This window comes from Palaemon carinicauda, chromosome 26 (assembly GCF_036898095.1).
Source record: "Palaemon carinicauda isolate YSFRI2023 chromosome 26, ASM3689809v2, whole genome shotgun sequence".
Classification (NCBI taxonomy): Eukaryota; Metazoa; Arthropoda; class Malacostraca; order Decapoda; family Palaemonidae; genus Palaemon; species Palaemon carinicauda.
In genome coordinates, this window is record NC_090750.1 from 102,719,566 (window position 1) to 102,746,953 (window position 27,388).

Here is a 27,388-nt window from a genome sequence, read left to right on the forward strand (position 1 = left end):
GAGTGACTTGCCAGGTACTGTTGGAACTGTTGAAGGGCCAGAAAGATGGCCTTCATCTCTAGGAGATTTATATGGAGGTACTTTTCTGACTCTGACCACAGGCCTGAGGTCGTGTGGTGCAGCACGGTCTTCGCTGCTGTCGTTGTTTTAGCGGTCTTGACTGGACGGGACTGCTGTGGTGCTGGAGGCTTATAGGGCTTAGATGTTAAAGCACTATGAAGGAGGGAGTCTTGATGAGACTTCCTCCACCTCTCAGCGGCATGTTCCACATCCTTAGGCTCAAACAAGATGGATCCCTCTAGAGAAGAATGTCTGAGCATATTGATCTCGGTGCTAGGGACCTTCTGATGGAATCTTTCAGCTACTGCATCCTGACATTTCAGAATGGTATTTGCCCACAAGTTCGAGACTTGGTGGGCCAGAAACTTGATCATTAGAGTACCTGAGAGAAGAAAAGTCTTGCATAGCACACTTCGCAACTTTCTCCTGGTTAAGGATCTCGGTTGCCGAGAATGAGACCTACCAGTTGGAGAGTCTCTCAAGAGGGACTCCCCTGGTAAGCTCTTCCAGCAAGTGGTGAAGAGGAAGAGCTAAACACGGCTCCTTAAGGATCTCAAAGTACCTCCTCCTCTGTATGCGAGGAGGTGGAAGGAGCTTGTTGGTGGCACTGGAACGGTTGGAGGAGGACATCTCGGAGAGCTGTAGAGAGATCTTGCCCCTGGTACTCTTAACCCCCTGAGACCAGGGCAGTGCTGCACTGGTCTTGGAGGGTTTCTGAGTACCAAAGACACGGTCCAAGACCGTGTCCTTGCCCTCTCGAGGAGGGATCTCTGGGCCGGAAAACCCGTTGAGAGCCCTCATTAGAGTCAGAACTTGCCAAAACGCATGTTCTGACTCTTGCTGGTCTCCTCCTGATGTAGGACTTGCAGCGAAGTCTCCTGTCCCCAAAGGCTCTTCTTGGGGAGAGTCGCGGACGTTCTCCGAGTGGCTAGCTGGCTCCATCCTAGTCCTAGTAGAGGACTTCGGTAATATTTTAGAATCCTTAGATTCCTTCCTGGGAAGGATGTAGGACTCCAACATTGACGAGGATGGCATGTTCCTTTCAGTCCCCACCTGAGAGGACATCTCGGCACGAGGAGAGGTTTCCCTCATTGGTGCGATGGGGGAAAGTCTCTTCTCGCGTGATTCCCCTGAGGACGGGAAATCTTCGTCCGAAGGGGAAGGAGAGACAGTCTGGGGAAAGAAGGAACCTGCCTCGAAGGCTTGCGTGGAGTCAGTTTTGCCCTTGGAGAAGTTACCGCGTCCGGAACTCTTCTTTTTTCTCTTCAAAGGGGTAGAAGCAGCCAAGGATCTGTGCCCCAATTCAGAGAACACAGGCTTAAACGCCTGCGTTACGGCTCTGATTAGTGCACCGAACCAGGGCTGTTGGCTGACAGACAGCGCGTCTGTCAGCCAACAGCCCTTTGAAGGGACAGGAATTGAAGGATCCCTGGGAGGAGTTCTCATCATTGGTGGGTTCGCCTGGAAAGGCTTTGGGATCCTGGACCCCTCTAGATGTTTCCCTTCTCCCACAATGCGCGCTGGTATGCGCTTGCGGGGAGGGGAATGAGGCGATGGCGACCTTGCCGTTCGTAGTTCAGCAGTCTCGCGTGCGGGAGGATATTGACGCTCGCGCGAGGGAGAATACCGGGAGTCGCGCGTGGGAGACTGCGGGCGTGCGGGCGTGCGGGAGACTGTGGGCGTGCGGGAGACTGTGGGCGTGCGGGAGACCGTGGGCGTGCGGGAGACTGTGGGCGCACAGGAGCGTGTGCGGGAGACTGTTGGCGCTTGCGCAGGCACGCAGGCGTGTAAGCGCGCAGGATCAAAGCGTTGAGCGCGCAGGCGAGAGCTCGTGAGCGTCTGTACCAGTCGTAGGGCGCGCGTGCGCAGGAGAAAAGACCCCTAGCGCGCAAGCGCGCAGTTGAAGTCCGTGCTGCTCTTGGACGCGCGTCAGAATGTGGGCGCGAATCCGTAGAAGAGGATGGGCGTGTGAGCACGGGGCGCTCGCGCGTATCCTCGCGGATGCGTGCGGGCGATGGAGAGCACTGGCGCGATGGCGAGAGCTGGAACGTGGGAGAAGTCATTCTAGTTGACTTCCCAGTAGCGCCCAGATCAGTAGATCATGGGTGCGCAGGAGAAATAACTGCTGGACGTGAGCGCTGGTGCGCGGGAGAGCGCTGGTGTGTGGGAGATCGCTGGTGCGCAGGAGAGCGCTGGCGCGCAGGAGAGCACTGGCGCGCAGGAGAGCACTGGCGCGCAGGAGAGCACTGGCGCGCAGGAGGTTGACAGCGCGCAAGAGAGCGCTGGCGCACAGATGAGGGTTGGCGTGCAGCTGGGCGTGGCCGTGTATGCTTAAGCTCAGGCAAGGCCTGGCGCGCAGGAGAACATGGGCGCGTATGTGCAAGAGTGCGTGCATAGCGCGTAGAAGAGCTGGGCTCCTTTTGGGACGTATGTGCGTGTTGGCGCATAGGCCCTTGATGCCCTGTGTTAGGGTTTGTTGACGGGGCCTGACGAGCTACTATAGAGTGCTCGTCAGGTTTCGTTGGCGCATAGCGCGTATCTGGTTGTCACGCCTAAGCGTGTTCGGATGAAACCTTATTAGGTTTATATAAGAACGGTGACGGCAGGTCGGCAGGTCTATCGGGTGGAAGGTTGGCATGTCATTTAAAAGGACGACCTTCCACCGAAGGAGATCATGAACCATCTGCAGAAAGATCCAGGACCAATGCAGGAATAGTGATCGGTAATCGATGTCGAGGCTCCTCTGCGGGGGACTGCATCGAAGATGTTGAACCGAAGAGGAGCCTCCTCACCGCAGGTGAAGGAAGGCCTCTCTGGCGAAGAGGAAGGCGAGCCTTGCGACGAATGCGCCCTCTGGGGGCCATAGGGTCAGCGAGCTGACCTTCTGCAGTCCTCCGAAGAGGAGTCTCTGTAAGTGAACTCCCCCAAGGGGAAGAAACACTAGCAAGAGAGACTGTTGGATTTAGTTTCTCCCTCGTTGGTTGAACAGGAACGGGAGAAACTAAGCCGTCAGCTACATTGGGTTTGAAGAGGCAGAGGTGATGGGTGATACCGCAATAGATCCCTCTGACACCACAACGTCGACAAGAGACAGAGGATTAACCTCTGTCGGTGACGGCGATTGCTTGATAGCGGCACCCAATCGGATGTAGTCAAGTAAAACCTCCTTGGAGGGCAAACCCTCAAGCCCCAAGGAGGACCAATGCTGAAAAAAGGGGATTAGTGACATATCCTCTCCCGGGGGGAGAGGTGGAGCTGCTTCGCTAGGGGACGTAACGTCATCTCTCGAGCCCCGAGGTTGGTAAACAGTACATCGGTCAACATTACCACTCGACGGGCTCTCGAAAAAGACCAATCGAGTGGGAGCTTCGGAGGAGGTTTGGCCAACGGAAGAAGAGGCTTTGGGTTTTTCTCCTTTCAAAGAAACCTTCGAAGGAGAAAAATCCTGTTTGGACTTCTTCCGTCATCGCGAAAACCTCTCCCACTGGGAAGTAGACCACTCCCTACACCTGTTATTGCTATCACACCGTTGGCCCCTACAGGAAGGGCAAAGAGCATGAGGATCGGTCTTGACCGCTGACATGAATGTTCCACAGGGGCGGTCGGGAAACCCAGGGCAGGTGCGCATATTCGCAGAGGCCAACTTCACACACAAAACTAGAAAAGAAAAAGCAAAAAAAGCATTAAATGGCTGCCAAATGATGGCGAGGATGAAAGCGGACACGTCCAACTAGTACCATCCAAGCCGAGAGCAAAGTGAGCTCAAGCACAGGTGTGTGAGAGGGGGGGGGTAGCAAGCTACCCTCCCCTAACCCCGCTAACTAGCGGTGTGGGTAGTAAACCCTCGTTAAGATTACTGTAATGGCTCGTCATTTCAGCTACGCCGAAAGTAATACCCATATAAAATAGCGTGGTTTTAATTCCAGTTACGGAACAAAGTAAAATAATGTCCATCAAATGGCTGTCAACAAAGTTGGGAGGCAGAGAAGGACAACGTTCGCTCTCGACCGAGCCAAAAGAAAAAGTGACAAAAGAACACAGGTGTATGTGAAAGGTGTAGTTGGGTAATCCCCCTACCCATCCCCCGCTAACTAGCAGTGGGGTAGTTACACCTTGCTAAACGTCTTATGGTTGGTCTTCAAGCTTCGGTAAAAGTATATCCCTAATAAAGAGCGAAAGGGCTTATATTTAATGTAGGAAAAATTATGAGTTATTTACTTCTAAATACAGTAAAGTGTATTTGAATTTGATAAACTAAATCCATATGAGATTTTGACAAAAGTAGATATAATAGTCATCTTGTTGGAAATGTTTGGTTACCCATTTACCATACAACATACAGTACTGTACAATACTGTATGCTCTTTGTAATACAATTATGTGGGATCCCAGAGGAAAACCTCGGTCATAGGGTCATAGTAGCTGGGGTTAGACAGGAAAAACACATTCCCTTTGACAATCAAAATGATATTTTAATTATAAAATAAATTTTTGAATATACTTACCCGGTGAATATATAATAGCTGCTACTCAGCGGCTCGAAAGAAAACACACTCAAAAAACTCGCGAGCGATCGCTATGAAGGTTGCGGGTGTGCCCACCAGCGCCAACTATCGGTCAGATAACACTCTTGCATGTAAACAAACCCTTCAATTCTTCTCGTCCCGCTGCGTCTCTATTGGGGAGGAAGGGAGGGCCTTTAATATGACAAATTCGAAGATAATTTGTATTTTTCCTAACCATACAAACCTTAGCTATTTACAAAGGGTATTACTTTTAGCGCAGCTGAAATGACGAGCCAATAGTTTTTAACGAGGGTTAATTACCCCCGCGCTAGTTAGCGGGGGGTGGGGATGGGTAGCTTGCTACCCCTCCCCCCTCCACACACCGGTGACTTGCTTCACTTCACTTAGAGGTAGGACTTGATTTGGGGATCAGGGATGGCGGGCACATATGTGTAAATAGCTAAGGTTTGTATGGTTAGGAAAAATACAAATTATCTTTGAATTTGTCATTTGTTCCGTAACCGAAATACAAACCACGCTATTTACAAAGGGTGACTTACCCCTTAGGAAGGGTGGAAAGTCCCCAGCCTTACTGACTTCGGCTTGCCCGGGGGCTCGATCCCTCAGTGAGCAGCACTAGAGAGAGGGAGCCCCTGTACCTCACAGGTTCCTAGCATCGCTAGGAACGAGTGGCCTACATAAGTAGTGTGAGGAGGAGAGTGTGACTCGTCCTATGAAGTTGACCTTGAGACCTTCAGATAGGAATTCTAGGATAGGACGTTCCCCATACCACCTCGTCAGGGTATGGGAGACGCAACAGTATTAAGCTTAATACTAGGAGCACAAAGAAGCATGGGTTACCTGCAGAGGTCGAGGTCAGCTATGCGAGGACCAGGATGCTGCTTCCCCAAGAGAGGGGAGAATGAAGAAAGAAGTAAGGGTCAGACATACTCTTTCATTCACACAGACTAAGACCGGGTAACAACGCCCTCAACCTACTGCTACTTGTCCAAAAAGGAGCCTGAGGTTAGACCAGCTGTTGTGCAGCCACCACAGGGCCGATAGAGAACGTATCGAGGCTCCTGTGGGTCACGTCTTGCAGGTAGTGGGCTGTGAAGGTCGTTTGACGCTTCCAGACCCCAGCTTGAAGTACCTGCGTCACAGAGAAGTTTCTCTTGAAGGCCAGGGATGTAGCAATACCCCTGACATCGTGGGCCCGAGGGCGACGTGACGGAGGAGGGTCAGGATTCAGGGCATGGTGGATAACCCTTCGAATCCAAGCAGAGATGGTGTTCCTGGTGACCCTCCTCTTTGTCCTGCCTGTGCTCACAAACAAAGCTCGCACATGAGGACGGACTGCAGCCGTTCTCTTCAAGTAGTACCTCAGACACCTCACTGGGCATAGTAGCAGCTGGTCTGGGTCGCTTGTTACAGAACGGAGACTCGCGATCCTGAAAGTCGAACCGAGGATCCGGCACTCCAGGATTCTGAGTCTTGGCCACAAACTCAGGGACGAACCTGAACGTTACCTCCCCCCATCCCCTTGAATGGGCGATGTCATACGAGAGACCATGAAGTTCACTAACTCGCTTGGCCGAGGCCAAGGCGAGTAGGAAAGCCGTCTTCCAAGACAGGTGGCGATCGGAGGCCTGGCGTAATGGCTCGAAGGGAGGTCTCTTAAGAGACCTGAGGACTCGAACCACGTTCCAAGGAGGGGGTCTCACTTCCGACTGGGGGCAGGTAAGCTCATAGCTACGTATGAGTAAAGAGAGTTCTAGCGATGAAGAAATATCCACGCCCTTCAATCTGAAGGCCAAGCTTAAGGCTGAGCGATAGCCTTTCACTGCCGAGACAGAAAGGCGCATTTCTTCTCGCAGATACACAAGGAAGTCCGCTATTGCTGGAATAGTGGCATCGAGTGGAGAGATACCCCTTCCACGACACCAACCACAAAAGACTCTCCACTTCGCTTGGTAGACTCCCTCAGAGGACCTTCGCAGGTGCCGAGACATTCTCTCCGCAACCTGTTGCGAAAAGCCTCTCTCCGCGAGGAGACGCTGGATAGTCTCCAGGCGTGAAGCCGAAGCGAGGCTACGGTCCTGTGAGGGACACCGGAGTGGGGTTGTCTGAGAAGCTCGTGTCGTGGAGGAAGCTCCCTTGGGAGTTCCGTCAGGAGTTGCAGAAGGTCCGGAAACCATTCCGCGTGATGCCATAGCGGAACTACTAGTCATGGAACAGTTGACCGATAGTCTGGTCCTGTTGAGCACCCTTCTCATCAGACAGAATGGTGGGAAGGCGTACACGTCGATGTTGTCCCACCGTTGCTGGAAAGCATCTTGCCAGAGTGCCTTGGGGTCCGGGACTGGTGAGCAGTACAGGGGCAGCTTGAAGTTCAAGGCTGTCGCGAACAAGTCCACCGTCGGGGAACCCCACAAAGTCAGGACTTTGTTGGCTATCTGAGGATCCAAAGACCACTCGGTACTCACTATCTGCGAAGCCCTGCTCAGACTGTCGGCGAGCACATTCCTCTTGCCAGGAATGAAGCGAGCTGATAGTGTTATCGAGTGGGTTTCGGTCCACCTCAGAGTCTCTACTGCAAGATGGGATAGCTGTTGCGAAAAAGTGCCTCCCTGCTTGTTGATATAAGCCACTACCGTGGTGTTGTCGCTCATCACCACCACGGAGTGACCCGCCAGGAACCGTTGGAACTGTTGAAGGGCCAGAAAGACGGCCTTCAATTCTAGCAGGTTGATGTGTAGGCACTTTTCCGATTCTGACCAAAGGCCTGAGGCCCTCTGGTTCAGAACGTGCGCCCCCCACCCTTCTTTTGACGCGTCCGAAAACAGAGTCAATTCCGGGGGGAGGACGAGAAGACTCACTCCCTTTCGCAGGTTCTCGTCGGCCAGCCACCACCGCAAGTCCGTCTGTTCCAGAGACCCCATTGGGATCAGAATGTCCGGGGAATCGGATCCTTGATTCCACCGGGACTTGAGCCGCCATTGAAGGGATCTCATCCTGAGGCGGCTGTTTGGAACCAGACGGGCCAGGGAGGATAGGTGGCCTAAGAGACGCAACCACGATTGGGCGGGGAGTTCTTTTCGCCTGAGGAAAGGTTCCGCCACCCTCCTCAGCCTTGCTATCCGGTCGTCTGATGGAAAGGCTTTGTGGAGATTGGTGTCTATTAGCATGCCTAGATAAACCAGTCGTTGGGACGGCTGCAGAGAGGACTTCTCGAGGTTTACCACGATCCCCAAATCCTGGCAAAGATCTAGAAGCCTGTCTCGGTGTCGAAGAAGGGTCGACTACGAGTCTGCTAGGATCAGCCAATCGTCTAGGTAACGAAGGAGACGAATGCCGTTCCTGTGCGCCCAAGTCGAAATCAGGGTGAACACTCTGGTGAACACCTGAGGAGCTGTGGAGAGACCGAAACACAGCACCTTGAACTGGTAGATCTTGTTGTCAAGGCAGAATCTCAGGTACTTCCTGGAAGACGGATGGATTGGGATCTGGAAGTACGCATCCTTTAGATCCAGTGTACACATGAAGTCTTGTGGTCTCACCGCAAGTCTGACCGTGTCTGCTGTCTCCATGCTGAACCGGGTTTGTTTGACAAACCTGTTCAGAGCCGAGAGATCGATGACGGGTCTCCAGCCTCCAGTAGCCTTCTTTACAAGAAAGAGTCGACTGAAGAAGCCTGGAGAGCCGTCCACGACCTCCTGGAGAGCACCCTTCTCGAACATGGTCTCGACTTCGGCCTGAAGGGCCAGCCCCTTTGCCGATCCCATGGCATAGGAGCTCAACGACACTGGATTCGCTGTCAGGGGAGGTTGAGATGACGTGAACGGGACGCGATAACCTTGGCCGATCACTGAGACCGTCCAAGCATCGGCCCCGTGATGTTGCCACCTGCGGACGCAACGCTGAAGGCATCCCCCCACAGGTGGACACGCAGGGGGACTGCCACCCCTAGGGCTTGCGGCCGCGGCCGCCACCCCTAGAAGTCTTGCCTCCCCTGGAGGACTTACCGCCCCTCTTGACCTTGGCTGGAAAGGGCTGGGGCTTAGACACCACTTTCTTAGCTGCCGGTGCCTATTTGGGAGCCTTACGAGGCTGTTGCTGCTGTTGTGGCGGGGCTGGAGGCTTATAGGGCCGAGTTGTAAGGGCCCTGTGGAGGAGGGAGTCCGTGCTGGATTTCCTCCACCTCTCAGCCGTTCGCTCCAAGTCTTGAGGCTCAAACAGGCTCTCCCCCAGGAGGGAGGCATGTCGGAGCCTACACACATCTACGGCGGGGACCTTCGGATGGAATCTCTCGGACACAGCATCGCGACGCTTCAACACCGAGTTGGCCCACAGGGTGGTAACCTGGTGCGCCAAAAACTCGATGGAGCGGGTGCCCGAGAGCAAGAAGGTCTCTAGGGCCTTCCTATTGGTCTCCTTGGACAAGTCCTCCAATCGCAATAGGATGCCCAGAGATCCTAACCAGAAGTCCAGCCACGAAGTGGCCTGCATGGCACACTTAGCGACCTTCTCGGGATTAAGGATCTCTGCCGCCGAGAACGACACCTGCCGGGCAGAGAGTTTCTCCAAGGGAACTCCCTTCGCCAGCTCCTCCACAGAGTGATGGAGAGGAAGAGCGAGGTTGTGCTCACCCAGGATCTCGAAATACCTCCTCTGCTGAAGGCGAGGAGGAGGGATGAGTTTGTTCCCGGCAGTGGAACGACTGGAGGAGGCAAGAAGTGCGAGCTGAGCATTGGCCCTAGCTCTGGCACTCTTCAGCCCCCGAGACCAGGGCAGAGCTGCACTGGTCTTAGGGGCCTTCCGAACGTCAAACACTTCATCCAGAATCGTGTCTTTGCCTTCACGGGGGGGGGATGACTGGATCCGTAAGACTGTTAAGTTGCCTTATCAGGCTTAGGACCTGCCAGAAGGCATGTTCGGACTCTTGCTGTTTTCCTCCCTGCGGGCTGGCAGCTAAGTCTCCTGCCCCAGGAATCTCTTCCTGGGGTGATACGTGGACATTCCCCTGGGTAGTCGTGGGTTCCTGACGAATCCTTGCAGAGGATTTAGGGATGGTCTTGGAATCCTTGGGTTCCCTCCTGGGAGGGATACAGGATCCCAACAACGAGGTTCGAGGGGCCCCTTCCTCACGAGACGATTCTCCTGCCTGAAGCGAAGTCTCCCCCCCTGGTGCCGAGGGGAAGACTACCGCCCCACTGGACTCACCTGAGGATGGAAAGGCCTCGTCCACGGGAGAAGGAGAGAGTACTCGTGCAGGAGAGGGGACCCTCGAGACCGACCTCTTGGGAACCAACTTCGCCCTGGGGGAAGTCACCACGAAGTCCACTCCTCTCTTTCTCTTCAGCGTAGGAAAGACAGCCGCTGGTTTGTTACCCTGGCCGGCGAGTGCTGGTTTCATAACCCTCACTAACGCCCGTGCCAGCGGACCAAACCAAGTCTGCTGCTCAAAGGACACAGAGTCCGAAATCCTCGCTAAGGTGAAAGGGATCGGGCGATCCTTTGGAGTGGACACGACGGTACCTGCCTGAAAAGAAGGTGGGGAAGAATGCTGTACTGACCTGTCTTCGTCCTGCAATACCAACCTGTGCTTGGATGGAGGTGATCCCGAGTGCCGTCTAGGAGCACGCGTCCCTGCTGCTACCACCGGCTGTGGAATTCGCCGCGAACTATGGTCGCGCGAGGGCGAACGGTCGCGCAAAGGCGAATGGTCGCGTGGGTGATCACGCGGGTGATCGCGCGGGCGCACAGGCGAGCGGTCGCGCGGGCGTGCAGGCGAGCGGGCGCGCAGGCGAGCGATCGCGCGGGCGCGCAGGCGAGTGGGCGTGAGGGTGGGCAGGTAAATGAACACGTGTCCGAGGCGACGAACGCAAGCGACGGCGAGGGATCGTGCTGCCGCGTAGGTGAAGAAGATCGCTGGCGATAATGACCGCGTGATGGTAAGCGATGGCGAGCAGCATGTGTAGGTGAATGATCGCGTGATAGGGTGCGATGGTGATTAGCATCCGCAAGAGGGCGATCGTTCAGGGTTGTGCGATGAGGAGCAGCATGCGTAAGCGGGCGATCGTGCAGGGTTGTGCGATGGCGAGTAGCATGCGCAGGTGAATGATCGCGTGAAAGGGTGCGATGGTGATCAGCATCCGCAGGAGGGCGATCGTTCAGGGTTGTGCGATGAGGAGCAGCATGCGTAAGCGGGCGATCGTGCAGGGTTGTGCGATGGCGAGCAGCATGCGCAGGTGAATGATCGCGTGAAAGGGTGCGATAGTGATCAGCATCCGCAAGAGGGCGATCGTTCAGGGTTGTGCGATGAGGAGCAGCATGCGTAAGCGGGCGATCGTGCAGGGTTTTGCGATGGCGAGCAGCATGCGCAGGTGAATGATCGCGTGAAAGGGTGCGATGGTGATCAGCATCCGCAGGAGGGCGATCGTTCAGGGTAGTGCGATGAGGAGCAGCATGCGTAAGCGGGCGATCATGCAGGGTCGTGCGATGGCGAGCAGCATGTGTAGGTGATCGCTGGCGAGCTGGTGATCGCTGGCGAGCTGGTGATCGCTGGCGAGCAGAAGGTCGACGCGTGTCCTGTGAGAGGACAGGTGGTGCGGCGCGTTCACGAGCAGGAACGGGAAGATCGCTGGCGCGTTGGCGAACATGTGTTTCTGACACACGCGCAGCACGATGTTGCGTAGCCACAGGACCAGGTGGATGGTGAGCAGGGAGTTCAGCAGGAACTAAAGGGTGGTCAGAGACCGCAGGGCGATGGTCCTCAAATGAGCGCTGACGCTCGGAAGAGAGCTGACGAGCAGGAGAGCGCTGGCGAGGGGGGCGAACATCAGGAGAGAGCCGACGAGCAGGTGAGCGTCGGCGAGCAGGAGAGTCTTGGCGAGCAGGAGATCGTCGACGAGCAGGAGATCGTCGACGAGCAGGAGATCGCTGGCGAGCAGGAGATCGCTGGCGAGCAGGAGATCGCTGGCGAGCAGGAGATCGCTGGCGAGCAGGAGAGCGCTTGTGCGCTAGCCCTGCTCGCGTAAGGGAAGAATCCCTTAGCCCCGAAGGGACCGTTGCCCGTCGGGTGACGAGTTTCCAGAAGGCGAAGATCCGGCAGGAGATGGTGAGCGGTCTGCAGAGAGGTTCAAGGAGGGCGGAGCAGTCGGTTGAGGCTGACGAGGAGAGTCCCCCCCGGAGGACGAAGACCCAAAAAGGCGCCTCTTAGTCCCCCTGTAAGGGGAAGGGAGGCCCTTGTGGCGTAGAGGGCGGTGAGCCTTACGGCGGAGGCGGCATCGGGGGAGATCGTCGGGACCATCGGTCCTCCGAAGGGGAGTCTCCGTCAAAACACTTCCCTCAGAAGAAAGCTGGGCAGCAGTCGAGACCGAAGGACTCACTTCCCCCTTCGAAGGATGCACGGAAGGAGGAGGAGAGCCTAGAGCACCATCACCAGCAACAGCACCTGCGTCGGAAGGCCCAGCCACGTCGGAGGCCTCTGTCACCACGACGTCGACAATAGACAGAGGGTCTACCTCCGCTACCACCGGCGACTGTTTAACAGCGGCCCCCAACGAGACAAGGTCAATAAGAGCGACCCTGGAGGGCAAGCCCTTAAGCCCCAGGGACGACCAAACCTGTAAAAGATCATCACTGGATAAGGCATTATTATCAATAACCTCCCCCGGAGGAGGAGGGGGAACCGCCTCGCTATGGGAGGCGACGCCCTCTCCCCCCACCGAAGGTAGGGAAACAGAACAAGGGCCTGCGCTCCCACTTGGACGACTCTCCTTAGGAGGCGGACGAGGGGGAGCTTCGGAGGAGGTTTGGGCGGCGGAAGAAGAGTCCCGAGAACCTTCCTCCTTCAAGGCTAACCCCGGAGGAGAACGGTCTCTCTTGGACTTCTTCTTACGCCGACGGCCAAACCTCTCCCACTGGGAGGCAGACCACTCCCTGCACTCACGGCACATGTTATCCTGGTCGCACCGTCGGCCCCGACATTGAGGGCAGAGGGTGTGAGGATCCGTAATCACGTCCGACATGAAAGTCCCACAAGGACGGCCGGCAACTCCAGGGCATGTACGCATATTAAATAAAAGAAAATAACTGAAGGTCAACTTCCAACCAATCACACAAGCTGAAAAGAAAAAGCAGAAAATTAAAGGCTGTCACGAAGGCGATGAACAGACACGTCTGATCACCGCCGAGCCAAAAGTGAAGTGGGGCAAGTCACCGGTGTGTGGAGGGGGGAGGGGTAGCAAGCTACCCTTCCCCACCCCCCGCTAACTAGCGCGGGGGTAATTAACCCTCGTTAAAAACTATTGGTTCGTCATTTCAGCTGCGCTAAAAGTAATACCCTTTGTAAATAGCGTGGTTTGTATTTCGGTTACGGAACAATTATATATTCACCGGGTAAGTATATTCAAAAATTTATTTTATAATTAAAATATCATTTTTAAATATTTAACTTAGCCGGTGAATATATAATAGCTGATTCACACCCAAGGCGGTGGGTAGAGACCAGAGTTAATTAAGTTTACAGCGTATAAGCTAAGAGTTTTTGACAGTTATCAATATAACAAAACCAAAATATATAGGTACCTGGTAAGGAAGTTGACTTAGACGATTACTCTGCCTTGTAAGTCTGTATTCCTCACGAAGCCCAGCGATCCTCTTAGGATGCTGAAAGACTTCCAGGAGCTGAAGTATCAAGGGCTGCAACCCATACAACAGGACCTCATCAAACCCCTAATCTGGGCGCTCTCAAGAAATGACTTTGACCACCCGCCAAATCAACCAGGATGCGAAAGGCTTCTTAGCCTTCCGTACAACCCGTAAAACAATATTAAAAACATTTCAAGAGACAGATTAAAAGGATATTGGAATTAGGGAAGTGTAGTGGTAGAACCCTCACCCACTACTGCACTCGCTGCTACGAATGGACCCAGTGTGTAGCAGTCCTCGTAAAGAGTCTGGACATCTTTCAAGTAAAATGACGCGAACACTGACTTGCTTCTCCAAAAGGTCGCGTCCATGATACTTTGCAGAGATCTATTTTGCTTAAAGGCCACGGAGGTTGCTATAGCTCTAATCTCGTGCGTCTTGACCTTAAGCAAAGATCGGTCTTCCTCATTCAAGTGGGAATGGGCTTCTCGTATTAAAAATCTGATAAAATATGACAAAGCATTCTTTGACATAGGTAAGGATGGTTTCTTAACCGAACACCATAACGCTTCAGATTTACCTCGTAATGGCTTAGTACGAGCTAAATAGAACTTGAGAGCTCTAACGGGACATAACACCCTCTCCAGTTCGTTGCCTACGATCTCTGATAAGCAAGGAATATCAAAAGATTTAGGCCAAGGACGAGAAGGCAGTTCATTCTTGGCCAGGAAACCAAGTTGAAGAGAACAAGTGGCTTTTTCTGTAGAAAAACCGATGTTCTTGCTGAAGGCATGAAGTTCACTGACTCTTTTAGCCGAGGCCAAGCACACCAGGAAAAGAGTCTTAAGAGTGAGATCCTTCAGGGAGGCTGAATGTAATGGCTCAAACCTGTCTGACATGAGGAACCTTAGGACCACGTCTAAGTTCCATCCAGGAGTAGCCAAACGACGTTCCTTAGAGGTTTCAAAAGACTTAAGGAGATCTTGTAAATCTTTATCGTTGGAAAGATCTAAGCCTCTATGCCGGAAGACCGAAGCCAACATGCTCCTGTAGCCCTTGATCGTGGAAGCTGAAAGGGAGCGAACCTTTCTCAGGTGTAAGAGAAAATCAGCGATTTGGGCTACAGAGGTACTGGACGAGGATACAGATACTGACTTGCACCAGTTCCGGAAGATTTCCCACTTCGATTGGTATACTCTAATGGTAGAAGCTCTCCTCGCTCTTGCAATTGCACTGGCTGCCTCCTTCGAAAAGCCTCTAGCTCTAGAGAGTCTTTCGATAGTCTGAAGGCAGTCAGACGAAGAGCGGGGAGGCCTTGGTGTACCTGCTTTACGTGGGGCTGACGTAACAGGTCTACTCTTAGAGGAAGACTTCTTGGAAAGTCTACCAGCCATCGAAGTACCTCGGTGAACCATTCTCTCGTGGGCCAGAGGGGAGCAACTAACGTCAACCTTGTCCCTTCGTGAGAGGCGAACTTCTGCAGTACCTTGTTGACAATCTTGATTGGTGGGAATGCCTATAGGTCTAGATGAGACCAATCTAGAAGAAAAGCGTCTATATGTATTGCTGCTGGGTCTGGGACTGGAGAGCAATAGATTGGAAGTCTCTTGGTCATCGAGGTTGCAAAGAGGTCTATGGTGGGTTGACCCCAAGTCGCCCAAAGCCTCTTGCACACGTCCTTGTGGAGGGTCCATTCCGTAGGAATTACCTGACCCTTCCGACTGAGGCAATCTGCTAAGACGTTCAAGTCGCCCTGTATAAACCTCGTTAACAGGGAGATGCCTTGATCTCTTGACCAAATGAGCAGGTCCCTTGCGATCTCGTACAGTGTCAGGGAGTGGGTGCCTCCTTGCTTGGAAATGTATGCCAAGGCTGTGGTATTGTCCAAGTTGATCTCCACCACTTTGTTTCGAAGGAGACTCTCGAAGTTCATCAAGGCCAGGTGGACTGCCAAAAGCTCCTTGCCGTTGATGTGCATGCTCCTCTGACTTGAGGTCCACAGACCTGAGCATTCCCGACCGTCCAGGGTCGCACCCCAACCCAAATCCGATGCGTCTGAGAATAGAACGTGGTTTGGTTTCTGAACTGCTAGGGGAAGGCCCTCTCTTAGATTGATATTGTCGTTCCACCAATTCAGGCATGCCTTTACTGTTTCAGAGATCGGGATTGAGACCGCCTCTAGCGTCTTGTCCTTTTTCCAGTGAAAAGCTAGATGGAACTGGAGAGGTCGAAGGTGTAGCCTTCCTAGCGAGACAAACTGCTCCAGGGATGATAGAGTCCCTACCAGACTCATCCAATTCCTGACTGAGCAACGTTCTCTCTTCAACATCCGTTGGATTATGAGCAAGGCTTGCTCTATTCGGGGGGCAGACGGAAAAGCCCGAAAAACTGGACTGCGAATCTCCATCCCTAAATACAGTATAGTTTGGGATGGAATCAGCTGGGACTTTTCCATGTTGACCAAAAGTCCCAATTCCTTGGTCAGATCCAATGTCCAATGAAGATCCTGCAGACAGCGATGACTGGACGAGGCTCTGAGAAGCCAGTCGTCCAAGTAAAGGGAGGCTCGGATTCCCGATAAATGGAGGAATTTTGCCACATTCCTCATAAGCCTCGTAAACACGAGAGGAGCAGGACTTAGGCCAAAGCACAGGGCCCGAAACTGGTACACCACATTGTCGAAAACAAACCTCAGAAAAGGTTGGGAATCTAAGTGAATGGGGATGTGGAAGTATGCGTCTCTTAGGTCGAGAGAGACTATCCAGTCTCCCTTTCTGACCGCTGCTAAGACTGATTTCGTGGTCTCCATGGTAAACTTTGTCTTCGTGACAAAGACATTCAGGGCACTGACGTCTAGCACCGGTCTCCAACCTCCTGTCTTCTTTGGTACTAGGAAGAGGCGGTTGTAAAACCCCGGTGATTGAAGGTCCGAGACTTTCACCACCGCTCCCTTCTCTAGCAAAAGAGACACTTCTAGTTTCAGGGCTTGTCTCTTTGATTCCTCTCAGTACATGGGAGAGAGGTCGATAGGGGAAGTCGCTAGAGGAGGTTTGTGTACAAATGGAATTTTGTACCCTTCTCTGAGCAACTTCACAGACTGTTTGTCTGCATCCCTCTTCTCCCAGGCTTGCCAGAAGTTCTTGAGTCTGGCACCTACTGCTGTCTGAGGCTGCGGGCAGTCAGACTCTGCCACGTGAGGACTTGCCTCCTCTCTTCTTTCCTTTCTTTCCCTCGGCATGAGTACTTCCCCTGCTGGGAGCTCTGCCACGAAAGGGCGGTATAAACCTGGACGCCGGAGTGTCTATCCTTGGTCTTGCAGAAAAGGATGTCGAAGGAGTCCTTTTGCGAGCAGAGGACGCTACCAAGTCATGGGTGTCCTTCTGCACGAGAGACAAAGCTATGTCCTTAACCAAATGTTCAGGGAACAAAAACTTCGATAAGGGAGCAAAGAGTAGCTCAGATCTTTGACAGGGAGTAACTCCTGCCGACAGATAAGAGCAAAGAGACTCTCGCTTCTTAAGGATTCCTGAAGTAAAAGAGGAGGATAGCTCATTGGATCCATCGCGGATGGCTTTATCCATGCAGGACATAATGAGTAGGGAGACATCTCTATCAGCCGATGAGATTTTCCTACTTAAGGCTCCCAAACACCAGTCAAGGAAGTTGAAAACTTCAAAGGCTCTAAAAATGCCTTTCAGCAGATGGTCAAGGTCCGAAGATGACCAACTAACCTTCGAGCGTCTCATGGCTAGACGGCGGGGAGAGTCTACAAGGCTTGAGAAGTCGCCCTGGGCAGAGGCAGGGACTCCCAAGCCGAGAACTTCTCCCGTGGCATACCAGACGCTCGATCTAGACGAGAGTTTAGATGGAGGGAAGCCAAAGGCCGTCTTCCCCAAACTCCTCTTGGTTTCCAACCAATCGCCTAAAAGCCGTAAAGCTCTCTTGGATGAGCGAGATAGCACAAGTTTTGTAAAGGCTGGCATGTCAGCAGGTACGCCTAAAACAAACTCAGACGGCGGTGAACGAGGAGCAACAGAGACGAAGTTATCGGGAAACAACTCCTTAAAAATTAACATGACTTTCTTAAAGTCCATTGATGGCGGAACTGTTCTGGGTTCATCAATATCTGAAGGATGATCCTCAGGCTGAGGGTCAGCAACGTCCTCATCTGAAGGTTCCTCATCTGACAACTGCTGCGAAACAAGCAAAGGGGTTGGCAGTACTTGACACGCTGCGTCCACACACACTGGTGCATTAGTAGCGGACCAGGACGCAACGTCATGTAACTGCTTGACAGTCTGTGAACTGTCAACAACAACAGGTGCGTGAGGACGCACAGCGTCCACCCGAGACTGCTTAGACCGCCTAGTCTGAGCAGTCAAAACAACTCTAGACTGCGGAAGTTGACGCTCAGCGTCAAAACAAGTCAACTCCGAAGGTTGGCGAACGTCCTGAACGTCAACAGGAGCATCAGCAAGTTGCCTAACGTCCAAATGCGGCTGAAAATCCACACGAGACCGCATCAAGTGCGGTTCAAAACAAACTGATTGACGTGACTTGGCTACACCAACGTCAACAGGACGCACAAAGGAACGTTTGGGTGGCTGAAGGCCAGGATCTTGATGAGATAAACGGCTAGGCTCAACGGAAACCTTATCGGCAGAATAGTCTTCCATAAGGGAGGCAAGCTTAGACTGCATGTCCTGCAGTATAACCCATTTAGGGTCCACGGGAATGGGTGCGGTAACCGACGGGGTTAACGTCTGAGACGGCACAACCTTGCCTTGCTTAGGCGGCGAGCAGTCATCCGATGACTGCAACGGGTCCGAACTGTCCCAATGACTACATCCAGGACGTTGGACCTGTCCTGAAGGGACCGACTTCCGTTTAAGAGGCCTAGAAACCTTGCTCCACGGTTTCTTGCGTGAAAAGCCTTCGGAAGACGAGGAGAAAATGGGCTCTCTCGTCTTATGGTATTGGCGATCTTGGTGAGATACGCCTGATACCATAGAGGGAATGTCTGTTCGCTGATCAAGGCCTCTCGAACCCATAAGTCGTACGACATTACTTCTCCCCTGGGCTTGGGAGCTTGCAAGAGGTCCCGGACTAGGTGAACGACAGGCACGAACAGACGAACCCTCGGTCGCAACACTGTTCACAACACTTTGCGTACTAATCACTTTCCCACTTTCCGCCGTGGCACTCTGACACTTAAGTTCCTTCACGTCAGCCATAAGTTGATTACGATCAGTTGCTAACGCTTCAACTTTTTCCCCCAAGGCATGAATAGCACGTAACATGTCTTGCATAGATGGTTCCTGAGTGCTAGAAGGGGAGTTAGGAACAACCACTACAGGGGAAGGATTAGGTTCAGGGGCATGTGGAGAGGAAAAATCTACAGACCTAGATGAACTTCTCCTTACCCTATCTCTCTCTAGCCTACGTGCATATTTATCGTATTCGAGCCAATCAAATTCCGAAAGGCCCACGCATTCCTCACACCGATCTCCCAATTGACAGGTTTTACCCCGACAATTGGAACACACAGTATGTGGGTCGAGAGATGCCTTTGGAAGACGCCTATTACAGTCCCTAGCATTACACTTCCGAAATCTAGGTACTTGTGAAGGGTCAGCCATTTTGAATTAGTCAGAAAATTCCAAAAACAATCCAAGTCATCAACAAATAATCTGATTCAATAAAGAGTTCAAGAGTTTATGTTGAGGAAAAACACCTGCACTGTGAAAGCTCAAACCAAAATGAAGTACTTCACCAAATATGTTGAGAAAACTCCAGGTTCTACAGCGAGAATTGATACGTCTTGTCGTCAAGGTCGACAGAGAAGAATTGAAGGGTTTGTTTACATGCAAGAGTGGTATCTGACCGATAGTTGGCGCTGGTGGGCACACCCGCAACCTTCATAGCGATCGCTCGCGAGTTTTTTGAGTGTGTTTTCTGTCGAGCCGCTGAGTAGCAGCTATTATATATTCACCGGCTAAGTTAAATATTTAAAAATAATAAATCAAAGTAAACAATGGTCATAAACACAGTATTCCTACATGATTTGCAGTCCCCTAGGTCAGGGGGGAGGACAAAAACCATATTAATTTATAGTTCCATAAGCCATATAGAAAACAGTACCCAAGGTTAGGTTAGTTTATGAAACTACCCGACATTTCACTCATTTTATTTCCCCCCAAGGCCATAAATCTATGAACCCACTAATAACTACAGTAAATATTGGGGAGTTAGGATAAACCAAACAATGAATGTCAGATTCATGAAAACTTCATGAAAATTTATCTACTTACTTATTCAATCCTCTGACACCCACGGGATATATGAGGCCTCAATGAATTCATGCATTATGTCTCTTTTCTAGACCATCTCTTTGAGCTCCAACCAATTCTCAGATCCTACCTCCTTTGCATTGTCATCATCCATGTTTCTCTTGGTCTACCATGTCCTCTCCTGCCAATCAGGAAAACTATATTTCAATTTATAAGGTTTAAAACTAACTATATCATTAACTATGATGCTTTATGATAACCTAAATCAACAATAAAAAAGATTTTTTAGCATAAAATATAAGAATGTGGCTTCAAAATAGAGATCAAAAGCTTACCAGTCACAGTACACATTCAGGTTCATGGTTGTTGAGAGAATTGCCGGCAATTAAACCACTACAAAGTATAGTCCCCTATGGTTGCTGACATACTGGAAAACATATCAGATTTTGAAAATGGATAATATAATTGCTGAAACGGCAAAACCATTATTTTTTAATCCCTTTTCAAAAGTATACCAAACCATCTTTCTCTTATGTGAAATAATTTACAATCAGGATTCAGGTCTATGGGTGGTCGTACTGATGTAATCTGGAGAAAAGGTGTGGGGCAAATATATAAGATAGAAGAAAATATTCATAGAGCCATTAAATTATAGGGATTAATCTTAACTTCACCTGTTAATCTCCAGGTATACTAAAATCCAAGAAAATGAAATGCAGTATTGGTTCAAGCAACCAAAGGTGAAATGTACTCATAAGTAAACCTCCTAAGGATTATGAATTTCTATCCTTAAAGAGTATTCTGTAACTAGGGCCTGCTGTAATAAAATATAAGCTAACCTACTGCAATTAATTTAATTAGCCTCTTCATGCCTAACAGTACCAAGCAGGTTGATAATATAGTCTGATGGGTAAATAGTATACTGTATACAATATTACCACATGTCTTACAATACCGTTTTCAATTGTTATACATGGGCTTCCCTATTATTGGTGGATATAGATAAATAGATAGATATATATATATATATATATATATATATATATATATATATATATATATATATATATATATATATATATATATATATATAGTCTTGGGTAGTGCCATAACCTCTGTACCATGGTTTTCCACTGTCTTGGGTTAGAGTTCTCTTGCTTGAGAGTACACTCTGGCACATTCTTCTATCTAGTTTCTTTTCCTCTTGTTTTGTTAAAATATGTTATTTTCATTAGTAAAATAAATTTTTGAATATACTTACCCGATAATCATGTAGCTGTCAACTCTGTTGCCGACAGAAATCTACGGTCGGGATACGCCAGCGATCGCTATACAGGTGGGGGTGTACACAACAGCGCCATCTGTGGTCAGGTACTCCAGTACTTCTTGTCAACACCACCTCAATTTTTTCCTCGGTCCACTGGTTCTCTATGGGGAGGAAGGGTGGGTCAATTAAATCATGATTATCGGGTAAGTATATTCAAAAATTTATTTTACTATTGAAAATAACATTTTTCAATATTAATCTTACCCGATAATCATGTAGCTGATTCACACCCAGGGTGGTGGGTTGAGACCAGCATACATGTTAACAAAGAAGCTAAGTATCCCGTATTTTATTTTATTAGTCATTCAAAAGTAACATAAAATAAATAAGTACTGTACCTGGTAAGGAAGACGACTTGAACCATTACTCGGCCTTTATTAAGTACGTCTTCCTTACTGAGCGTAGCGGTCCTCTTAGGATGCTGAACGACTCTTAGGTGCTGAAGTATAAAGGGCTGCAACCCATACTAAAGGACCTCATCACAACCTTTAACCTCGGCGCTTCTCAAGAAAGAATTGACCACCCGCCAAATCAACAAGGATGTGGAAGGCTTCTTAGCCGACCGTACAACCCATAAAAAGTATTCAAGAGAAAGGTTAAAAAGGTTATGGGATTATGGGAATGTAGTGGCTGAGCCCCCGCCTACTACTGCATTCGTTGCTACGAATGGTCCCAGGGTGTAGCAGTACTCGTAAAGAGACTGGACATCTTTGAGATAGAATGATGCGAACACTGACTTGCTTCTCCAATAGGTTGCATCCATAACACTCTGCAGAGAACGGTTCTGTTTGAAGGCCACTGAAGTAGCCACAGCTCTCACTTCATGTGTCCTTACCTTCAGCAAAGCAAGGTCTTCTTCCTTCAGATGAGAATGTGCTTCCCTAATCAGGAGCCTGAATTAGTAATAAACTGAGTTTTAGACCTTGGAAGAGAAGGCTTCTTGATAGCACACCATAAGGCTTCTGATTGTCCTCGTAAAGGTTATGACCTTTTTAGATAGTACCTAAGAGTTCTAACTGGACAAAGTACTCTCTCCAGTTCGTTCCCCACCAAGTTGGACAGGCTTGGGATCTCGAACGACTTAGGCCAAGGACGTGAAGGAAGCTCGATTTAGCAAAAAACCGAGCTGCAAGGAACATGTAGCCGTTTCAGATGTGAAAACTATGTTCCTGCTGAAGGCGTGGATCTCACTTACTCTTTTAGCTGTTGTCAAGCACACGAGGAAAAGAGTTTTAATGTGAGGTCCTTAAAAGAGGCTGAATGGAGAGGTTCAAATCTTGATGACATAAGGAACCTTAGGACCACGTCTAGATTCCAGCCTGGAGTGGACAACCGACGTTCCTTTGAGGTCTCAAAAGACCTAAGGAGGTCCTGTAGATCTTTGTTGGTGGAAAGATCCAAGCCTCTGTGGCGGAAAACCGCTGCCAACATACTTCTGTAACCCTTGATCGTAGGAGCTGAAAGGGATCTTACGTTCCTTAGATGTAACAGGAAGTCAGCAATCTGGGTTACAGTGGTACTGGTTGAGGAAACTGCATTGGCTTTGTACCAGCTTCGGAAGACTTCCCCTTTAGACTGATAGACTCTGAGAGTGGATGTCCTCCTTGCTCTGGCAATCGCTCTGGCTGCCTCCTTCGAAAAGCCCCTAGCTCTTGAGAGTCTTTCGAAAGTCTGAAGGCAGTCAGACGAAGAGCGTGGAGGTTTGGGTGTACCTTCTTTACGTGAGGTAGACGTAGAAGGTCCACTCCTAGAGGAAGAGTCCTGGGAATGTCGACCAGCCATTGCAGTACCTCTATGAACCATTCTCTTGCGGGCCAGAGCGGAGCCAACCAACGTCAGCCGTGTCCCTTTGCGAGAGGTGAACTTCTGAAGTACCCTGTTGACAATCTTGAACGGCGGGAATGCATACAGGTCGAGATGGGACCAATCCAGCAGAAAAGCATCCACGAGAACTGCTGCTGGGTCTGGAATCGGAGAACAATACAACGGGAGCCTCTAGGATATCGAGGTAGCGAACAGATCTATGGTTGGCTGACCCCACAGGGCCCAAAGTCTGCTGCAAACATTCTTGTGAAGGGTCCACTCTGTGGGGATGACCTGACCCTTCCGGCTAAGGCGATCTGCCATGACATTCATATCGCCCTGAATGAACCTCGTTACCAGCGTGAGCTTTCGATCTTTTGACCAGATGAGGAGGTCCCTTGCGATCTAGAACAACTTCCACGAATGAGTCCCTTCCTGCTTGGAGATGTAAGCCAAGGCTGTGGTGTTGTCAGAGTCCACCTCCACCACCTTGTTAAGCTGGAGGGACTTGAAGTTTATCAAGGCCAGATGAACCGCCAACAGCTCCTTGCAATTGATGTGAAGTGTCCTTTGCTCCTGATTCCATGTTCCCGAGCATTCCTGTCCGTCCAAAGTCGCACCCCAGCCCGTGTCTGATGCGTCAGAGAAGAGACGGCGGTCGGGCTTCTGAACAGCCAAAGGTAGACTTCCTTGAGAAGAAAGCTGTTCTTTCACCACGTGAGAGTAGACCTCCTCTCTTCGGAAACAGGAACTGAGACCGTCTCTAGCGTCATGTCCTTTATCCAGTGAGCAGCTAGATGATACTGAAGGGGGCGGAGGTGGCGTCTCCCTAACTCGATGAACAGGGCCAGCGATGAAAGTGTCCCTGTTAGACTCATCCACTACCTGACTGAGCATCGGTTCCTTCTCAGCATGCTCTGGATGCATTCTAGGGCTTGGTAGATCCTTGGGGCCGACGGAAAAGCCCGAAAAGCTCGACTCTGAAGATCCATACCCAGGTAGACAATGGTCTGGGATGGGACGAGCTGGGACTCCTCAAAATTGACCAGGAGGCCCAGTTCCTTGGTCAGATCCATAGTCCATCTGAGAATCTCCAGACAGCGACGACTTGTGGGAGCTCTTAAAAGCCAGTCGTCTGACGGAGCCGGACACAAGATCATGGTACTGCTGCACAGTCTGTGAACTGTCAACCATGGGGAAGCGAGGAAGTACAGCGACAACCCGAAGCTGTCTAGACTGTCTGGGTCGTACAGACAACTCCTTATCGGGTTGCTGAGGTTGCCGCACTGCGTCACAACAAGTCACTTCTGCTGGTTGTTGAACGTCTTCCCAGTGACACACTGACTCCGTAAACAAAAAATCCTCTAACAAGGACTAAGCTTGGACTGCATGTCTTGCAACAAAGCTCAAGGTCTATGGGAGCAGGTGTGGTAACAGACGGGGTTAGCGACTGAAGTGGAACCATTACCCTCCCTGGAAGCATGTTATGCTTAAATAAAAGTCCATAGGAGGCTAAGCAGCTAAAGGCTCCTCTCCAAATGACAGAGTCCTCAAGGGAATATCAGAAGGAGGGAGAATAGCACTTTCTCATCTACAGGAAACATATCCGAGAAAAGCTAAGTTCTCTCAGTGAGGGTTTCACTGGTGCAAAAGCAGCAGACCAGAAGGCAACGTTATGAAACTGCTTGACAGTCTTGTGAGTTGGCAACAACCAAAGATGTGTGACTGAGGAGCATGCAGTAAGGTATGCAGAGCATGCTGTATGCAGAGCATGCTGTATGTAGAGCATGCTGTAAGGAAAGCAGAGTATGTTGCATGGCGTGCGGCTTATGCTGCATGGGATGAGGCTCATGCTGCATGGGATGAGGCTCATGCTGCATGGTATGAGGCTCATGCTGCATGGGATGAGGCTCATGCTGCAAGGGATGAGGCTCATGCCGCATGCGTTGAGGAGGATGCCGCATAGTATGAGGCTCCTGCCTCATGGGTTGAGGCGGTTGCCGCATAGCATGAGGCTCCTGCCTCATGGTTTGAGGAGGATGCCGCATAGCATGAGGCTCCTCATAGCATGAGGCTCCTGCCTCATGGGTTGAGGAGGATGCCGCATAGCATGAGGCTCCTGCCTCATGGGTTGAGGAGGATGCCGCATAGCATGAGGCTCCTGCCTCATGGGTAGAGGAGGTTGCCGCATAGCATGAGGCTCCTGCCTCATGGGTTGAGGAGGATGCCGCATAGCATGAGGCTCCTCATAGCATGAGGTCCCTGCCTCATGGGTTGAGGAGGATTCCGCATAGCATGAGGCTCCTCATAGCATGAGGCTCCTGCCTCATGGGTTGAGGCGGCTGCCTCATAGCATGAGGTTCCTGCCTCAAGAGTTGCGTCTGCCTCAAGGGTTGAGGAGGTAGCTGCGCAGAGAGAGGCTCTTGCCTCAAGAGTTGAGGCAGTTGCCGCATAGCATGAGGCTGCTGCCTCAAGGATGGTGGAGGTTGCCGCAACGCATGAGGCTGCTGCCTCAAGGATGGAGGAGGTTGCCGCAACGCATGAGGCTCCTGCCTCATGGGTAGAGGAGGTTGCTGCAAAGCATGAGGCTCCTTTATTAGAATTAAAACCATTTAAGCTAAGAAAGAATGAACAAAACGCTAGAATCGGTTTACTCTTACTGTAACGTGAAACCGTGAATCTCTCTCTCTATCGTAACGATAGAGCGCAAGTTGAACGTTCTGAACGTCAACAACTGCAGAGACAAAACAAAACGTTAGTTCAACTTTGAAAACAGTACGAGACTATCAAAGAAATTCTATCAAAAACATTAAAATAGCATAAAATGTTAACAGGTAAAAATGAAATGACGGGCTCAATGTTAATTAACTTCGGTTCCAAGAAAAGACCGCCTACTATTAGGAAAGGTCGCATTTTGTTAATCGAAGAGGCCTATAAAAGGCGGAGAGATATAAAATAAATCTATAACTTTGTTAAGCAAAATTAAGAAAGAGAGTCTATACTCTCTTCGACACCAACACTTCCGACTAAGGGAAGGGTCGGCCATTTAAAAGTGAAAGAGAGTTCATACTCTCTTCGTCAACAAAATTAAATCAAATTAATTCCAAAAAACTTGCTAAGCTAATGATAAAGCTTCCTGAATAGCGAAGGCTAAACTCTAGAGCAAATACATCACCAAATCGTGAACAATAACTCCAGAATCAACAGCGTATCCATGTAGGTCTAGCCGGAGGCACGACAGAGGAAAAATTGAGGTGGTGTTGACAAGAAGTACTGGAGTACCTGACCACAGATGGCGCTGTTGTGTACACCCCCACCTGTATAGCGATCGCTGGCGTATCCCGACCGTAGATTTCTGTCGGCAACAGAGTTGACAGCTACATGATTATCGGGTAAGATTAATATTGAAAATTATATAGTTTATAAAGGAAATATTTATTTTGGTGTTGTTACCGTTCTTAAAATATCTTACTTTTTCCTTTTTTTCCTTTCCTCACTAGGATATTTTCCCTGTAGAGGCCCCTGGGCTTATAGCATCCTACTTTTCTAACTAAGGTTGTAGCTTAGCAAATAATAATAATAATAATAATAATAATAATAATAATGATATATATATATATATATATATATATATATATATATATATATATATATATATATATATATTTACACACACACACACACACACATATATATATATATATATATATATATATATATATATATATATTTCATTAAGTATTTACTTGCGGTAAAAATAAGTTTCATTTTCAAAGGAATCAGGCGATTTTCTAAAGGAAACAGTTATTCTATAGTAGGAAAGTTTTCCCCGTCCGTAACTATAATAAAACCGACGTAGTAAGGAAGAACCTAGATTGAACAGAATAAGATTTTGTGAATAAAATTATGTACGCAGTCCTATCTATGAACAGTAATAGGATATTTATAAACTTTCATGTTGGGCAACTGATAATAACCTAACCTACGATAGATCTGCAACATTAAATGGGCGTGGCTAGGTTTCTTGTGCACTAGTAGGCTATAGTACATGCAGTCCTTTCTTTTGTATAGTTCTATATGTTGGTCAACTTAATTAAAATTATATACAGTAACTATACGAGTAAATAAAAGTAAATATTATTACCTGCTTTTATACTTTAAATGAACTTTCGTGTGTGTATACAGTGTAGATCTAATTGGTAGTTGTAGATATGTGAGTAATCTCTGCAACAGCTCCTTATAGCTGTCTTCACTAGTTAACTTGTGCACGTACATTTTGAATCAAGTTTAATTTCCATATACGTTTTTTAAAGAACGTTTTTTGTACTGATTTTTCATTTAACAGACTTGAGGATAATAAAATCAAAGAAAGTTGGCATTAATCTATTGTTTATCTTCGTTGTATGGCAGCTGCAAGAAAACTGAAATTATGAATCTATTAGGATATCCTTGCCTTTGAGAAACAGAGTTCTGTATTCAATAATTTAGATTCAGTTTCTATCCTTCACAGTATGAACTTTTGGTTTACTTATCTACATTTTTTCCTTCATACATTCTACCTCTTTGTTGAATTTAACCGAGCTGTAAATATTAACATCCGATTTACTTTTCTGTCAAACTTCGTTTAGCCTATTTTGTTGTGTTATCTCTCTCTCTCTCTCTCTCTCTCTCTCTCTCTCTCTCTCTCTCTCTCTCTCTCTCTCTCTCTCTCTCTCTCTCTCTCTCTCTCTGTTTAAGAAAATTCAAAG

The 27,388-nt window shown here is 49.6% G+C and overlaps 1 long non-coding RNA gene across 1 annotated transcript in view; it reads right to left on the reverse strand.

The window, feature by feature from the left end:
• Positions 1-27,169, reverse strand: part of LOC137619732 (uncharacterized) — a 60,235-nt gene extending 33,066 nt beyond the window's left edge. The window contains exons 1-3 of the long non-coding RNA XR_011039961.1: positions 26,785-27,169; positions 19,846-19,937; positions 19,532-19,691 (exon numbers count right to left, since the gene is read on the reverse strand). This is a non-coding gene — a long non-coding RNA (uncharacterized lncRNA). The remainder of the gene's footprint in view (positions 1-19,531; positions 19,692-19,845; positions 19,938-26,784) is intronic.
• Between the last annotated feature and the right edge of the window lie 219 nt (positions 27,170-27,388).